The sequence below is a fragment of the Hermetia illucens genome, chromosome 1, assembly GCF_905115235.1.
Source record: "Hermetia illucens chromosome 1, iHerIll2.2.curated.20191125, whole genome shotgun sequence".
Lineage (NCBI taxonomy): Eukaryota > Metazoa > Arthropoda > Insecta > Diptera > Stratiomyidae > Hermetia > Hermetia illucens.
The window spans coordinates 211,169,573-211,188,782 of NC_051849.1; positions in this window are offsets into that span (position 1 = coordinate 211,169,573).

The window sequence follows — 19,210 nt, forward strand, 5'->3', positions numbered from 1 at the left end:
AGAGAGACGAACACGGCTACGGTTTCGTACCAGGACAGAGGCAAATCATCAGACGCTGCCTCGTCTCTGCGGACTTAGGACTCCTCAATCCCTAAATAAAAATTGTCTAGCTCCGGCCAAGCTAAGGTCCGAATTGTGGACGGATTTACTTTGGATATAATTCGCATTCTTGTCATGTTCTGTGAATTATCAAAAGGGGCGTATAACACCACTTCGTTCACGCTGTTCCCAGGGTAGAGGTAGAGGCAGTGTCTGATGAGTTCTCTCTGCCCTGATGCAAAACTGTAGCCGTCTTCGTCCTCAGTTAAGTTTGGTGATAATGATACTGAAGCACAGTCTCATTGAAAACTAAAATAGGAAAGAGTAACAATTGGAAAAACAGACTATGAAAAGGAATGAACAGGAGTAATATTTAAAACTCGATTTTTAACTGAAAGAATTTATATTTGTAAGTTGGAGTCGAACTAATAAATGAACACCCACTCAGCAAATATGTAGAAAAGAAGTGAAAATTAGGGTATAATGGATGCACTATAGATCCTACAGTGTTTGTGATAGTTGACTATTGAGGGCCTGAAAAACAATGGATAATATATGCCCTTATTGTACATCAATTCATGAATCGTTTAACTCACAATTCTGTTACACTCGCAAGAGAGTGTGAGTTATATGATGTTTTGTTACCAAATCACGCGAAAGGACGGAGACCAAAAGTAATTGCCGGCGACTTCAGTGCAGCCACAGATTAAGGAAGTTTACTGAGGAACGAAAAAGAGGACTGTTTTCTAGAGGTCGTCGCGCAGTGTGGTATCATATAGGTTAATATATACCCAGAAAGAAGGTCCGGTTCAGTTGTAAATCAGAATTTGTTAGTCTTTCACTAGCTGGCAATATGTCTTGACACGCCAGTGAACACTACATCAGCAGCTATCGCCCGGTAATCATCTTCAACCTGAAAAACAATCAAGCGGTTGGGCCTTTACGTCCAAGGATGAGGAGCACAGGCTAGCCTTTTTTTTTTTTTTTTGAGGAGGTGGAAATCTTCAAAAGACTCTGGCCTGGGCACGCCAGAGTGTGGGATTTTTACCCACTAAAACCACCCCCGACTCCCCCCCTACCCCATGGGACCACCTTTAGGTATTACATCACGGGGCGGAGTTAGCTTACTTTAGCTAGGTCTCCTTCCGTCTACCCGCGGGGTTCGTAACCGCGTCTTCCTCACTTCTTCTGTTTTTCGCAGTTTTTCCTGGATTACAGCGATCATGGAATTGATCGCATCCCAGTCTCCCTGACAGGCTACCATTCTTCGGACAAAATTTTCCGGTGATAGCACTTCACCTAGAGTTTCCTCCAGGTTCCTCCTTTCTTCCACGAACCTAGGACACTGGAAGAAAACGTGCGTCGGGTCCTCCGGGACCCCGCAGTTTGGACAATTAGGCGTGGTGTTCAATTTAAACCTGTACAGGTATTGACGGTATCCTCCATGGCCGGTGAGAAACTGGGTGAGATTATAATTGATCTCCCCATGCTTTCTCTCCAGCCACTCCCCGATGGAAGGGATCAACCTGTAAGTCCAACGACCCTTTTCTGACTGGTCCCATCGCTGTTGCCACCTGCTTATGGATCTCTCCCTTTCGGCTTTTTTTCACCTGAGATAAGGGAGAGATGGACCTGGTGTTATAAATGTTCATCATTTCGGTTGCCAGGATGTCGATCGGCATCATTCCCGAGATGACGAACGCTGCATCGTCTGAGACGGTCCTGAAGGCAGAACACACCCTTAGGGATGTTCTTCTGTAGACCGCACTCAGTTTATGTGTATTGCCTAAAATCTGCAGTGCTTTTCCCCAAACTGGGACTGCATACAGCATGATAGAGCTCACCACCCTGGCTATGAGCAGCCTGCAAGTATGCCGCGGGCCTCCTACGTTCGGCATCATCCTTGCCAGAGAAATACTCGTGGTGGATGCTCGTTTACAAGTATGCTCTATGTGCTGCTTAAAATTAAGTCCTCTCACCCCCAAGTATTTGATGGCCGGCTTGGAAGTGATGATACGATTCCCGATTCTAATGCAGGCGTAATTTCTTTTGCGGCGCTTAGTGATGAGGACCGCTTCCGTCTTTTCCTCCGCGAGTGCCAGTCCAGCACTCTCTAACCAAGCCTTAATAACACTGATTGCTTCGCTTGAGTACAACTCAGCATCCTCGAGATGCTTTGCAACCACAATCAGTGCTATATCATCGGCGTAACCCACCACCGTAGCCTCCTCCGGAACCGGAAGGTTGAGTACATCATTATACATGATGTTCCACAGTAGTGGGCCCAGTACAGAGCCCTGGGGGACACCCGCGGAGACAACGTACTCTTTGGATCCGTCATCGGCATCATACCAGAGTGTCCGCTCTTTCAAGTAGCTATCGATAATAGCGGCGAGGTAGGTGGGAACACCAATCGTCGCCAGAGACTTTCGTATAAGGTTCCAATTGGCCGAGTTAAATGCATTCCTCACATCTAGGGTCACCACCACGCAATATTTGCTGGTACAACCCCTTCCGTGAATTGCATTTTCGGCCAAGCCAGTAACCATTTTGATGGCATCGATGGTTGATCTGGCTTTCCGGAACCCATACTGCCTATCTGAAAGGCCTCCTTGGCTCTCGACGACTGGAAGTAATCTATTATAAATGACCCGCTCCAACATTTTCCCCATAGTGTCTAGAAGACATATGGGTCTATAGGAGGACGGTTCACCTGGAGGTTTGCCAGCCTTAGGCAACAGTACCAGCTTCTGCCGCTTCCATGGTGCAGGAAAAATACCCTCCGACATGCACGTTTCAAACAGCTCCGCGAACATATCCGGTCTACTTTTGACGGCAAGTTTGAAAGCCTTATTTGGTATGCCGTCAAGACCCGGGGCTTTACTGTCGCCTATTCGACTGCAGATCTCTAGCAGCTCGTCCCTGGTGACTGGTGGAATCGGCGTCACATTCAGGGGGCGCTGGAAAGCACAGGCTAGCCTGCAAAGTCAAATGAACAGGAAACATCTATGGAGGTGGTGGACATCATACCAAGCACACCTTCAACTTTCCCAAATTCATCGCGATGACATGCGACCCTTCGATGAGGAGACTCCCTCATAGAAGGCCTAGCTGATGATATGAAAGTGAAGTATCTGATATTCGGTCGGGGATTCATCGAACCAGAGGAGTCGCCTGGAGAGAGAGATGGTATGACAACAAGGAAGCTCGAAGAAAGTTCAGTGAAATAAAAGGAACTGTTTCAAACAACTTTACGTAGAGGTGGATGTAGACCCATGAGGAGGGACAAGCAGAGCTACTCTCAAAATTTCATATACACCTTTGACGCGTGTAAGAACGTGTAGCGTATGGTAAGATTTTTTTTTTCGATTTCACACGATCCGCGCTAGCACACACAAGGAACTGTAACCATAGCCTGAAGGTCCAGAAATCCGCGAAGAAAATGTTATGTAAACAAGTCGGGAAACCGGAAGCTGGACGCTTCAGGTACGAAAGGTTTTGTATATTTCTTAGTACGTAGCACGTAATATATGCATATATTATGTGAGAATATCCACTTTCGAATGATATTGACATTCATAGTCTTGAATTTGCAAAGAAGCGACAAATTTGACGTATTATAACTTTGTTAATAATATTGCGATTTCCACCAAACTTGGTAAGATCATGCTCTATGTTATATCCTATATTGTTCGTGGTGCTAGCATGAACTTAAGGGGGTTTTGCAGCGAATTGCTAAAAATTGTAGTAATATACTATTATTAACTTTACTTGAACAGATATCGATCGATCGAAGGTATTTCGGAGCCCAGGCACCATATGGTGGCAGCCTCCTGATTTTTTTCAGATTTTTCGGTTGGGTAGTTTCTGAGAATGGCCCCCTTAAAGGAATGATCACTTTCAACCACCCGCACTCCACACCTTTCAACAAACTAAGACCGGTTTCGAAAAGTACTAACTGAGACCTTTAATTTGATAGCCCACATGACTGTATTTGATGAAAAAAAAATGTACGCCCCCCCTTTGGCATGTGTGGGGACCTCCCCCTTAAATTCGTTGTAAAAGGATGCAACTGACTGTATGCGTAAGCGTTCATAGTTCTCAGCTTTTTACCAAATTTGGTGTCAATCGCTATAACCGTCTCCGAGAAAAATGCGTGTGATGGACAGACGGACAGACAGTAAACCGATTTTAATAAGGTTTTGTGTTTACACACCATGCCACCACCACAAACCATCATGCCACAACAAATCTTGGCGACGGACATGATGTAGTTTTATTATACATAAACAGTCAGCAAAATTGAAATCCGGACACAGTCGTAAGAATGCATAAGTTTTCAGAAAGGGAGTAAAAGGAGTTGTATGATTTGTTTTTTTTTTCAAAAATTCAACACTGTTAAATAGAATATGAAAAAGTATCAAATAAAACCCTCACTGAGAGTGAATTGCACAAAAAACGTGTTTTCGTAGGCAAAATTGAAATCTGAACAGAAATGGGAGCTTGCTCCTTGTTCAGGAGATGATGGGCTAGTACGGATTGTTTCCGTAAAGATGAAACGTAACACAAAAAAGAGGTCTCTTAATAAAATCTGGCGGCTTCCGATCACGACCTACGAGGACGATGACAACAGTAAAATAGTTTCGCGTACACCGAGCACGATTATAGACCTCCCAGCATCAGAAGCTCCAGCGACCTCATTTTCAACAACGATTGTCGAAACGTCAAGAAAGTGACGAAAGCTTTTTGCTTCCACAACTAAACAACTCGAATCATCAGAACGACGACCGAAATCACTACGAAAAACAAGGCTGCATCCTTGCACTTAGGCTTCATAACAATTAACCCGCACCCTTCCGATTCTTTACTGGCTACCGTTGCCATTGGCTAGTGACAGGCCTGACGAGAGGGGATGGAAAAGGGGGGATTACCCCCGGGCGCGGAGGTTTCTCGGGGACCCGAAGTAGAAAATCGATGATGAAGAAGCACAGCCCATAAATTTTTATAAACCCATAAACCCCTCGTTTTCCCGCATAATTTTCACACGAACTCGGATTTTCTTTATACGTCCCTGGTTGGTGATGTTAAAATTAGCTATCCTAAACCTAGGATCTATGTTGAGGACCTAGCCAACGCGCATATAAAAAAAGGTTATCTCCGGATGCAAATAAACTTCGATTAAGTTGAGGCATATCGAGCAGCTCAACAGCAGCATGAACAACACATTTCTGGTTCAAGAGCCATGGGTACGTTTTAACAAAATCTGTGGTATTGAATCAGTAAAGGGGAATATAATTTTCTTCCTTGAGAGATTCTCGAGACCGAGGACCTGCATTCTGATTTCAAAATTGTCAGAGGCAACCATGTGGAGACAATTCTTTTCCCAGGACCTTGTTGCAGTCGACTTATAATACCAGGTTAATGGTAAAAGGAGAAACATCATAGTGGCCTCTGCTTACTTACCCTATGATTCTTTGTGTCCTCCGCCGAAGCAAAAATTAAGGGATTTGACAGTGTATTCAGAATCAAGTGGCCTTGAACTCTTAATAGGTTGTGATGCTCACCATATTTGTTGGGGTAGTAGCAAATGCAATCCTAGAGGATAGAAACTGTTTGATTTTATCACTTTAGCTCGTCTGATGACCGCGGACATACGATGCGCTTCTACGTTCGTGTGACAAAGAAGAAGTGAAGAAATTGACCTAACAATCTGCATTTCAAAATTGTTAGAGTTGATTACGCCACGTTCTTGTAAAAGAAAAACAAAATAGATATGATGCAAGTTCTTTTACATTGCTACTGAAGAACTTATGTATTTCTTACGACGGTATCGGTAATAAGTTCTTTTTAATTAAATTGAAATAGTAGAAGAACTGAATTGAGATTGCTATCTTTTGAAAAATCTGTTATTAATCGTAAGCATCTTACTACTCAGTTTTTGTCCAAAGAACCTATTATCATCACGGTAACACCGCGGTCACAAGCTTCCTTTTGCTATCTAAAGCAGCAATATAAACATGTATTTGAATATTTCAGATATTTTCAATTTTCTTCAGATCATAAACGCACATTTATGTATGTATTTTAAGCTTCCTTTAAGGCAGTTCTAAATACCAACAATTTGTTTGATTCAACTGCTAAATATGGACTCATATATATGCCAAGCGCTTGAAGTACATACTATACATCCTTCAGAGAACAGCATAATGGTCTTATATGCTAAATTCTAATTATATATCTGGTGTCCTAGCGGCCACTGACTAAATGTGCAGGCGATGTTCGTCTGAACTTTCTGACATGGCCTACCAATCCTCTTTCTTAAGGAACTCTCAAAATGTGTGAGATAAGCCCGGTTCTCAAATCCATTATTGGATCATTTCATTACTTCCTACTTCTGAGCGCGTACAGGCATGGCCGACATAATAAAACTTGGATTCGATAGTAAAAATCCTGAGTGCACACAACCGCTTTGAAAAATCCTTCACAGATACACATACAACTCTCCCATTTACCACAGTCAAAGGACAGATGTTGCAGGGAAAACCCTAATGCTATTGTTATCATTCGTTTCACCATCCGGATTTTTTGTCCACAAGGGGATATAATGGTAAAAGTAAAAGGGACCAGCGTCCTACCTTTGCGTATCTTTAAAGGACAATTTCTATAGAACAGGGGAAATTATATGGCACGCGCGCATTGTAGCTTGGGATATTTCAAATGAAAGGATACCCCTTGTAGGGATTATTGCGTGCCTCGTTCCGGCGTCCCTTAGCAACGCACAAATGAGAAGGGGAAAAGTCGCCGTTTTTACGAGCGAATTTCGTATATCATTATCTTCTCTCGTCCTGGGTAAAGTCAACTCAACGACAGGGACTGAGTGTTGTCCTTTTCTTAACCTTTAAATTTAGCTTCTCGAGGCTTTTTCTTTTGTCGCCTATCATCACACTGAACTCTTCTCTGTAGATTTCAATATAAGTACATATGTTCTACCTGTTCTTGATTTTCGAAGAAATTGATCCGCGTTTATTGATTCTGGGTATGAAAAGATGTTCACGTCCTTTGCAATACATATTGTTTTCAATCGAAAAAATGTCCACTAACGACTTTAGCCGATTTTGTGATAAAATAAATTCCCATTTTCACATGTTCATGGGTTATGTCTACTTAACATTTGAACTAATTTATGAGGATTAAAAATTAGTAAATGAACCTAGGCGACGCAACACTTTTAAACATGTGAATAAAGGTTTGTTCTCCTAAAATAGACCAAAAGTTAAAGAATTTATATGCTCGAAAGATTGCAGGATATGTATAATGTATGTATGTAGTCCCTTGATTTTCACAAATCTATTAATATCCCAAAATTTCCACCTTTTAGTTAAGGGTTGATATATCCGAATTGAGTCTTAATACTGATTGTGAGCGTCAGATATAAAGCAAGTCGAAATTATGAGCTGGCGAGGCGGAACGAGCAAACGGATTATACTTATGCATATATATTTATATGTATAAGAACTCAACCTTTCATGTGTCTTTCAATTACTGCCCACAATTTTAGTATTTTAGGATCGAAAAAATGTGAAAGCTAATATGGTTAGTGTGCGCCTTCGTAATGAAACTCATATGGAATCATGCGAAATGATATGTCTGATGGCTATTCAAGCAACGAAACATTTTTTGAGCAGGTATAGAATTTAAAAATATGTGGCCTTGCAACACGCACCAATGCCTAAAGTATCTGATTTTTGTATAGTAACCTAAAATGAAGAAAAGGAGATATTGAAACTCTCAAATGGAGCGCTTAGAAGAAATATAATGCCAATTATATTCTATTTCTCCTTTCTTGTTCGGCGCACTGCCTCTCAATATATATTCTAATAGTAGACTTGCATATGAGAGTATTTGTATCTTAATCTTTACATCATAGATAACATATTTACTACGACTTCGTCCAGAATAGAGAGAGTTTGGAATCAGTCAAGTCGTGGGAAATTGATTGATGAAAAACTGATGTTGCACCAAAAATTTTAACTGGAAATGGTTGGAATGTTGTGGGTGGAGCGACACCCGGGCAGCCAGAAGGCCTACTGGAAGACTAAGGCGTGGGCGGGCTGTCAAATCTGTCAAATTTTAGTCAGAAACAAACTAACTCTTGCACGGCTAAATTTTTGCGTACATATAGAGTGAAGACGGTTTTTGTGTAAAACAAAAAAGGTTTTGTATAAAACAAAACCCTAAAAACAGTTTAAATACGTTTTAAGCCCCCCCCGAACACAATACACCTAATAAGTAATATCCACACAAAATGAACCGGCCTTGCGAATAGATTGGGGAAACTTATTCCTATACATTATAGGCACTAAACCACATGTAGATGCTGCTAAATGTTGAGGGCACAGCATATCTAATAGGCAGTACCCCCACTAAATGGACCGGGCTTGCAAATGTATTGGAAAAGCACACATTATAGGCCCTCAACATCTAGCAGTATCTACATGTGGCTTAGTGCCTATGATATGTATAGATAAGCTTCCCCAATACATTTATTATTATTCTGTTAAGGGAAAGTCGCACCGCGTCCTTGAAGAACTATTGTGCCCCTTTTACTGGTTATAGTGTACCTGTTGATCATAGTATCTCAAGCAGGCCTGTAACCGTTAGGAACTTTAGTATGTTCCCCACTTCCAGAAGTTTCAGCTTTGCATCTGGTATTAAGTGTTCTCCCAGATGTATCGACCTACTTTGCACAAGTGCCGGACACTGTCCCAGGACGTGCATAGAGGTTTCGTCCTCCTCCTCACAGAACCTGCAGGCAGTGTCCGTAGATATCCCCAGCTTCCCTAGGTGATAGTTCACCCGACAATGACCAGTGAGAATTCCCACTATGATTCGGAGGTTCTTTTTGGTGAGGTTTAAGCAATCCTTTGTGCGCATGGGTTCGTATCCCCCAATAAGCACCCTGGACTGCTCCATCCCTGGTAGGCCCGCCCAATATAGTTCCCTCAACCGTTTCTCTTCATTTCTTAGATTCATAGCCATGAAACCGTTTCCGACTCCACAGAAGGGTTCTGGCCCGTGTAAAGGCATCCCTGCTCCCTTCTTGGCTAGTTCATCCGCTGCCTCATTGCCTTCCAACCCAGCATGGCCTGGAACCCAAAGTATCCAGACCTTGTTGGACGAGCCGAGTGTATTCAGTCTCTCAAGGCATTCCCATACCAGTTTAGAGTTCACCTGGTTGGACCTAAGTGCCTTGATCGCTGCTTGGCTATCGGTGAGAATAGCTATGTTCTGCCCCCTGTAGTTCCTTTGCAGATTAAAGGAGGCACATTTGTCTATGGCGTAAATTTCCGCCTGGAATATGCTAGTGTACCTGCCCATTGGCTCAAAGTACATTTTCCTTGGACCAATGACACCGGCACCCGCTCCCTCTAGTGTGAGGGATCCGTCAGTGTACCAAGTAATCAGTTGCTGGTTTAAGCCATATGTCGCAGCCACGCTCTCCCAGTTTGCCTTGTTACTCCAACGTGTTTCAAACTTCTTATCGAAGTGAAACCTCGTTATCATGTTGTCCCTCGGTATCAGTAATTCGGGATACCGCCTAGAAAGGATATCAATCTTCCTTCGATTTAGGCAGCTCCCCGCCTCACTCATACTACCGGCCATCCTAAACACTGATCTCCTTGCCTGCATCTGTATGTGCAGATGGAGAGGGGTTAATCCCAGAAGGACCTACAGGGATGCCGTTGGGCATGTCCTCATTGCCCCACTGATACACACGCAAGCCAGCCTTTGGAGCTTATGTAATTCCCTGGCTTGTGTGCTGAGTTGGGTTCTTTCTGCCCAGATTACCGCTCCATAGGTAATCATTGGTCTTACTATTGCAGTATATATCCAAAGTAGTATCTTCGGGCTGCAACCCCATTTTTTTCCTGCTATGGATCTGCAAGTCATCAGAGCCCTCGTGGCTTTTCGACAAGTGTTTCCGACATGTGTCTTCCAGAGTAATTTTTGGTCTAGCGTGATTCCCAAATATTTGACCTCTGTTTCTCGTTTCACCTCCATATCATGTAATGTTATGGCTTTCAGGTGATCCAGCTTACGCCTCCTAGTGAATGGTATTATGGTGGTTTTGGTTGGGTTGATCCGCAGTCCCACCCTCCTGCACCAGGCACTAGTAACCCTTAATCTAGTTTGGATTCTATCACATAGGGTATCTTCATATTTGCCCCTACAGATTAGAACGATGTCGTCCGCGTAGCCCTGGACTTGTATTCCAGTATTAGTTAGCACGTCCAGGAGTTCATCCACTACCATACGATAATACTCCACCCTGTGGACAGCCTTGAGTGGTGTTCATGATAATAGAATTTGTACCTGTTTGTACCTCTATTTGTCTGCTTTCTAGCATTTTGCCCATCCAGAGTGCCAGGGTGTTTCCCACTCCTTTGCGGCTCAGGGCATCCTGTATCTCTGTGTGCGATGTGTTGTCGAATGCTCTTTCGATATCCAAAAACGCGCACAGTGCAATTTCTTTTGTTTCTATGGCGTCCCGTAGTACCTCTGTCAGCTGATACAGAGCAGTTTCAGTTGACCGTCCTGCCCGGTAAGCGTGTTGACAGTGATGTAGGGGATTACGCTTTAGGACGTTAGTTCTATTATAATATAGTTGTCTATGACCTTCTCCACCGTTTTGAGTACGAACGATGTTAGGCAGATTGGTCTGAAAGATTTAGGGTGAAAAGGATCCTTTTACCCGCTTTCGGAATAAAGACCACTTTTGCACGTCTCAATGCCCTTGGTATGTAACCCAGTGCTATGCTCCCCCTTACCACCCTCAGAAGAGACTCTAAGATAATTCCTAGGCCTCTCTGGATAAGTGCTGGGAAAATGCCATTTACTCCGGGAGATTTCCGGGAGATTCAATACATTTACAAGTCCTGTTCATTTAATGTGGATACTACTTATTTGATGTACTGTGGTTGAGGGCATATGATGTGTACGGATAAGCTTCCCCAGTGAATTCAAAAGACCGATCTATTGAGTGTGGACACTACCTATTAGATGTACTCTGCCTTAGAATGAGGGAGAAAAGGTTCACATCTATGGAAAATTCCATCTGCTGCCACCCCATTTTCGGTGCTCATCCCGACACTTTATTTCTCTATTTTGCAATTTACATCGAAACTAAAATCTGCTTATAAAAGTACTAATTGAGATCTTCCATTTGATATCCCAAACGAGTACACTCGGGGGTGTAATGTTAACATCCCCTCTTTGCAAGTATGGGAAACCCCCTTTAAAATTCCACGTAACTTTATGTCACTCACTGTGTGCTTGGAATTTCATAATGTAGGGTGTCTATTCCTGGGAGCTAACACTGTCGTAAATTCAGTTATGAACCTGATAACGATAGCTTGTTGAGCTTTGATGCCCCGGAGAGCTTCGAGACGTGGCAAGTTGTCTATGTGCTGGTGGACGACGAAAATTGCAGAGCTCCGGAGCTTGACGCAATGCTTAAACGACCGCCAGAACACATATACAATAATTACAGAGTACAGATCAGCTAAAATGAGACTCCGCAGCACAATAAACAGATCCTACTGCTGGCAGGACTTCGACGACGAGGTAGACCTATGGGTAACTCGAAAAATCGGGACCTTGTGAAAGCCCTGTTCACTTAAGGCTGGACAGATGGACCGCATTGTATGGACACTATTCCCTATAGGCCCACTTTTCTCTATAAAAGAGTTGGAACAGGCACCCCTTTGGATGAAAAACAAGAAGGCGCCAGGACCCGATGGTATTCCAGCAGAAGTATACAAACTGGTTGCAACACCACGGCTAGATCAACTGCTCGACGTATCCAACGCTTGCCTGAAAGAGGGCATTTTCCCTTCTCGTTGGAAGGTGGCGAGGCTTGCGCTAATCAGCAAAGGGAAAAGCGACCCTGAGTTGCTGTCTTCACACCAACCACTTTGTATACTTGACACTGCTGGGAAAATGCTCGAAAAGCTCATCATAAATAGACTCGCTGAAGCGATACGTGCTGCCGGAGACTTATCCCCACGGCAATTCGGCTTTAGAGCGGCGAGATCCACAGGTGAGCGGAGGCACACAGCCGCCGGTTTGGACGGGTGGTGCTCCTCGTAACGCTTGACATCAGAAACGCCTTTACTATCGTAAGATGGAAAGACATTCCAGGCCCACTAGACAATACTTTGCACGTGCCGAACTATCTCTTGCGGATATTGTGGGATTATTTGAGGAACCACTCCCTGCTCTACGAGACGCTAGTTCGGTCAGAGGAGGTTGGAGACCACATCGGAGTAGCGTAGGGGATCCATCTTAGGGTCGGACCTCTGGAACGCTTCCTCGACATACCAGAAAAGTCGTGTCTAGTCGGTTATGCAGATGATGTCACGATGTTTGTCGCTGGACGCACTGTCAAAAGGCGCCAAACAGACTTGGCATATTGATGCCACTAGTAAGCGGATGAATGACTGCTCATGGTTTCAACTTTACACTGGAAAAAACCAAAGTATTCATCCTGACTAAAAAGAGAATTCCGACCCTGCTTCCGATACCGTTAATCGAGTTAAAACCAACGGTAAAGTACCTAAGACCAGCAGCAGTGGACAAGGCTGTAGCTAGAGTTTTGGCCTTAAGTCAGCTAATGGCAAATATTGGGGGTCCTCCGTCTAGCACGCAACGTCTCCTGATGAATTCAACGTAGTCTATTCTGCTCTCCGTAGCAGAGGTATGAGTTGACGCTCTTGGCAAGGAGTAAGCGTAAGCGTCTTGCACTATTACAGAGACGAGGAGTTTTGCGAGTGGCATTTGCCTACCGCGCTGTCTCTGAACTGGCCGTGATTGTAATCGCGGGATCGCCGTTGCCTTTCTTACTAAGGAGCTTAAAGCCATATACAGTTTTGTAATGGAGTTCTGGACGACATCCATCACAGTTTTTTTCTTGAGCGAGGTAGTATGGGATTCTCTCCAGACAACATTGTCGAGAAGATGTTGAAAAGCGTTGACAGGTGGAGTCGTCAGTTTCCTTCCTCCTCCCCCCTCCCGTTTAGTAAACGAATTCCCTGTGATTTGAAAAAATTAAAATTGACTTTTTTTATTCGCTAGTGTGCCATCAGAGGCACTAATGAAGGGAACTAATGGTTCCCAAAATATTGGTATTTGCAAGACCAATAAATAACACTAGCGAATAGAAAAAACAAATTTTAATGATTTCAAATAATTTAATCGTTAGAAATACCACGTAATTACACTCAGAATCCGCTGATTTGAAGACTTCGCAAAACGGGACAGCTCGAGAGCTAGCCTGAAGTAATGTGACAAACTGTTTCAGGCTAGCACTGTGACGACGGGGAGGTGTTTAGTTGGTAGTTCGACTACGTACTGTTGCCAGAGTCCACCCATACATGCATTCACCTATCCTAACACAACGGGTTCGATCGTTGACCTGACATTTGTTAGCACTTCACTGGTGAGGGAGATGGCTTGGCAAGTGAGTGAGCACTACACCCACAGTGACCACCAGGCCATTTTCCTCCGCATTGGGAACCGGGGAAGCAGTCAACGACGCTCTGGAAGTGGAAAGGCTAAGGCGGTTGGCTGGTCTATCGGAGCTTTCGACGAGGAGACATTCCTGGCCGCGATGATCCGGATGGAACAGCGGTGGAAAGGGTCACACAGCTGTCTCAGTGTGTAACCGAAGCATGCGACGCTACGATGCCACGACGACGTTTGCACCACGGCAAGAGGCCAAACTACTGGTGGAACACGGAGATCGCTGCTTTGAGATCCTCTTGCCTCCGAGCGAGGAGACTTTCCCACAGGACAAGGGGAAGGCCGGAGCACCAGGAGCGTGAGGAGGAATACAGGGATCTGCGAAGCAACCTTAAGAAGGCCATTCGGAGAAGCAAGCGGGAATGCTACCAGAAGCTCTGCATGGAGGCTAATACGAATCCGTGGGGTACAGCCTACCAAGTTGTAATGAAGAAGATCCGCGGGCGAAAATCACCTCAGGTGACATGTCCACGGCTCTTGTTGCAAATAATTACAACTCTTTTCCCGCAGCAGGAGCAGGACGAAAGAGAACCCCAACTGGCAGCTCAGCAGGACGTCCTCTCGATCCCTGATGTTACCGAAGAGGAACTTTGGGAAATTTGCAGACGTATTGGCGACAGCAAGGCTCCGGGATTGGACGGAATTCCGAACAGGGCTCTGAAGGTGGCGGTCAAGGCCAGACCAAGGTGGTTCGCAAGCACATTCGAATCGTGCGTAGCGGAAGGAGTGTTTCCCGCCCAGTGGAAGAAGCAGAAGCTGGTCTTGCTACCGAAGCCCCGAAAACCACCCGGCGTGCCCTCTTCATATCGCCCTATTTGTCTCTTAGACACCACGGGGAAGATGTTGGAGAGGGCTATACAACAGGCTGCTCCCGTTCATCGAGCTTGCGGGTGGTCTTTCATAGCGGCAATATGGGTTTCGGCGAGCCCGTTCTACGGTCGATGCAGTAGCAAAGGTCGTGGAATTGGCTCGAAATGCAATGGCCATGGGCAAATGCTGTGCTCTGGTGACGCTGGACGTCAAAAATGCTTTCAACTCAGCCAACTGGGGCTGGATTAAGGGCGCTTTGGCCAAACTGGGTGTTCCTAGCTACTTGGGTCGGCTCATCGAGAGTTACTTTTCGGACAGACTTCTCTGGTACTAGACGGACGACGGGACGAAGAAGTACATTGTGACAGCAGGTGTGCCTCAAGGTTCTGTATTGGGACCGCTGCTGTGGAACATAATGTACGACGGAGTGCTTGGCCTTCGCGTGCCGGAGCAGACAACGCTGATTGGTTTTGCGGACGACTTGGCGGTAGTTACAATTGCAAAGCATCCCGAGGACGTGGAGCTTTATGCAAATGAAGCTATTCATACCATCAAGTCATGGTTACGAATGGCCAAGCTGGACCTGGCGGACGAAAAGACGGAGGCGGTCCTCATTACCAACCGTAGGAAGAACAACACGGTTACCATCCAGGTTGGTAATCGTGAGGTCGTCTCAAAATCGGTTGTCAAATACCTGGGGGTGATGATCGATGCCAAGCTGAGTTTCAAGGGACACTTGGATTATGCGCGAGAGAAGGCAGCAAATGCCAGCTCATCCCTTGCAAGGATGATGCCTAACGTGGAAGGGCCGAAGTATAGTCGCAGGCTACTCATCGCGGGAGTGGTGAGGTCGATCCTGCTATACGCGGCCCCTGTCTGGGCGGGAGCGTTGAACCACGCTGTCAACCGGAGGAAGATATGTTCGGCATACCGGCCAATTGCGCTAAGGGTGTGCAGCGCATTTAGGACGGCGTCGACGGAGGCAGTGTGTGCTATCGCAGGAATGATCCCTATAGATCTTCTAGCGAGCGAGGCACACTGGCTCTACGAAAAACGGAAGGCAAATCCAGGCGAGGTGAATGCGGATTTCCGAAAAGCCATCAGGAGAGAGTTGTGTGGCAAGTGGCAACAACGATGGGATAACTCCGACAAGGGCAGGTGGGCCCATACATTGATCCCGTGTATCGAGGAATGGGTCAACCGAAAGCACGGAGAATTGAATTACCACCTGACACAGTTCCTTACGGGACACGGTATAGGAAGTACTTGCATCGCTTCGAGTTGGACGAGTCTCCCAACTGTCCTGAATGTGGTGCTACACTCGAGGACCCGGAGCACGTTATGTTCCATTGTCCCAGATTTCTGTAGCAGAAAAGGAGGTTGAACAGCATCTTAGGGGCGGAGATCGAGCCCTCCAACCTGGTGGAGAGATGTTGAAGTCGGAGGAAAACTGGATGGCGGTAAATGAGGCAGTAGCCGTGGTGCAGACAAAACTCCTGGAGTTGGATCGAGCTCGGAAGGCGGCACGACGGAGACGTGACATGGACAAACTGGTATAGCGAACCAGAGCCTCCTCCGCAAAATAATACTTCACGGTGGTCCCGCGGGGAGGGGCGGAAGAGTGCGGGTGGTTTTAGTGGATGTGATTCCCACACACTGCTGCAACCTGGCGCAGCAGCGTCTTTCTAAGATTTCCACCTCCATCCATTAAAAAAAAAAACACAACGTCTTAGTTGATGTAAGGCTAAACATTTGATGATGAAGCTGATACAAATTTGCAATTTACTTGATGCGGACTGTTTTCATTTTCAGGAGTAACTGACTCCAGCAGGACTGAAATCGGTTTAAAGAGTTACCACTGTCCTTAAAACGAAAGTGTTGACTATTTTCAAAGTTTTTGGGAAAATGGGCACTTGCCTGTAAGCAGTGTTCCGAGCACTAAAATTTAAGAGTCAGTTGCTTTCAAAGTTAATATAGTCCACCATTAAGTAGATAGGGACTAGAGACTATCTCACGCCCTCAAACAGGAAGCAGATTTTTTTAATAATTAATAATTGGCTCAAAAAAAAAAAAAAAAATCCTGGACAATATGTAGCATATATGGTATGACTTGAGAGTGGGTAAGATAGTGTTTCTTGCTAAACCGTCTAAGTAAAAATAAAATTAGAGCAGAATGATCTTTAGAAGTTTGTGAATATCTTAATTCCCCCATAGTATTTAGTGTTTAATTGGATTTATTTTTGTATATTCTTTTCTCATTTACAAATATTTTACTGTTTATCTTAATACTTATTTTATTTCTTTTCTCCTATAATTAAAAAAATCTTGTGTACATTTTCCAGTAATGAGTGAATAAGTCCATGCTGCAAATTGTATTACTCAACCAAGAGCGTGAATCAGGATACACAGGACAATTTACATTACTTTTTCTGTTATTATTGTGTTATTTTCTACCATTAATTTGTAGGGTTTCTTTTATAAATGTATTCATATAATATAAAAGGTTTTTTTCTTCTCTTTTTTTTTCCCCGCTTATATCCACTTGACCTGTACTATGGTTTTAAATGTTTGCATTAATCTGTCGATAAATATTTGTAAACTTGAAAATAGTCTAAAAGAAAAGTTGTAATGTTGTCATAAGAACCATCCAAACATTTTTTTAAGCACAAAAGTCACGTAGTTGAGTTTTTATTTGCTGTAATACGGAAAGATTAAAATAGAGGGAAAACATCAAAACCACTTCGATAAACTTAATATTATGTGTATGTAACGATCTTATGTTTGTATATCCCATGGTTCTAACGTTTCTGTATTTAATTCTTCAACCAAGTCGATTCTACTTATTTGGGTGCGAATATTTTTACACTGCTATGAATATATATTGTTTTTTTTTCGCTACAGAAATCATTAGCTAGAAATGTATAATATTTAGAATAACTATAACTTGTATTGATTGCTTATAAACCTTGTTCGATTAAATTAGTACTAAACAAACTAAAAATATATATAATATATAGTGGTTGAACTAAACCAATGAAACCTTCAACTGAGTGTTTATAATTCATAAATTCATAAATATTGTAACGAAAACAAAAAGATAGTTTCCATTTCGTACGTATTTACACTAGGACAACAGAGCAGTCTATTTTTAAGGAATATTTTAAACTCTTAAAAATCGGGCTATGCTTGAAATCCTTCTAAACGTACAAGCATAGTTCGAATTACTCTTCTTATGATTTAACTTCCAATTAAAAATTCAACTCGTCATTATAAGAAAGGAGTAAATTTGAATTGGGTTTTTACACATAAATTTTAGTTAATAAAGATCATTTGAATTGTATCGCTGGCCATCCATTTATGTTTGTTATATAGGTTCCTTACTCCAGTATTTAACCTATAGCGTAATTCGCTAAAAAACGATTAAATTTCAGAAGCGTTTGAAAAGCAAATTTGAAAATTCCAGTAGCTATCGACTCGTTCAAGAGTACTATCAATTTAATAATACTAATGCATATCTATACCTGAATAAAAAATGGAGATGATAATAATTTCAACACATTTTCTTTCAAATGATTTGCGGGAATTCCCCTCTTCTTGTTTCTGAGTAATTAGATAATTTTGAAGCTATAAGGGTCGTATTAACTACTACATTAATTCGCCGAGTACGTCCACTTCATTAAAAAAACAAGTCGGGAAACCGGAAGCTGGAAGTCCTCAATTTTCAAAGAAGCAACAAATTTGAGGTATTATAACTTTGTTAGTAATAGTGCGATTTCCACCAAACTTCGTAAGATCATGCTCTATATTATAGCCTATATCACTGCAAAATTGGTACTAGGTACTAGGTACTAGGATGAACTTAAGGGGGATTTCCAACCAATTACAAAAAATTGTAGTAATATACTATTATTAACTTTATTTAAACAGATATCGGCATGGAAGGTATTTCGGAGCCCAGGCACCATATAGTGGCAGCCTCCGGATTTTTTTCAGATGTTTCGGTTTGGTAGTTTCTGAGAATGGCCCCCTTAAAGGAGTGATCACTTTCAACCCCCCGCGCTCCCCACCCTTCCAACGAATGTCAAAACTAAGATCGGCTTTGAAAATTACTAATCGAGACCTTTAATTTGATACCCCACATGACTTTATTTGATGAAAAAAAAATTTACACCCCCCTTTTGCATGTATGGGGACCCCCCCTTAAATTCGACGTTAAAGGATGTAATTGACTGAGCGTTCACAGTTCCCACCTTTCTACCAAATTTGGTGTGAATCGCTATAACTGTCTCCGAGAAAAATGCGTGTGACGGACAGACAGACAGACGGACAGACAGACAGTAAGCGAGCTGCGGAAGCCAAGCTATAGTAGATGCGAAAAGACATCCAGAGGACGGGTTCACCCGTGCCAAGATTGGAGAGATATATATCTATAGCTGTTACGCAGCACCGAGCCTCACATTAGAGGAATTCACGTCATTGCTGGAGAAACTATCCTTCAATGCAAGTCGCTACAACCCCAAAGTAATAGCCGGCGACTGCAACGCATGGGCAGAAGAATGGGGTAGCAGAGAAACCAACGCAAGAGGACGAATGTTGCTGGAGACATTCTCGCGCTTGAACGTGGTGCTTGCCAACTCTGGGGGAGCCAACACATTCCGGAGGGGAGAATTGCAATCGGTGGTAGACCTCACCTTCGTCAGTGATACCCTAATCAGAGACTTGGAGTGGCGTGTCAGCGAGGAGTACACACACAGCGATCATCAGGCTATCATCTTTCAAA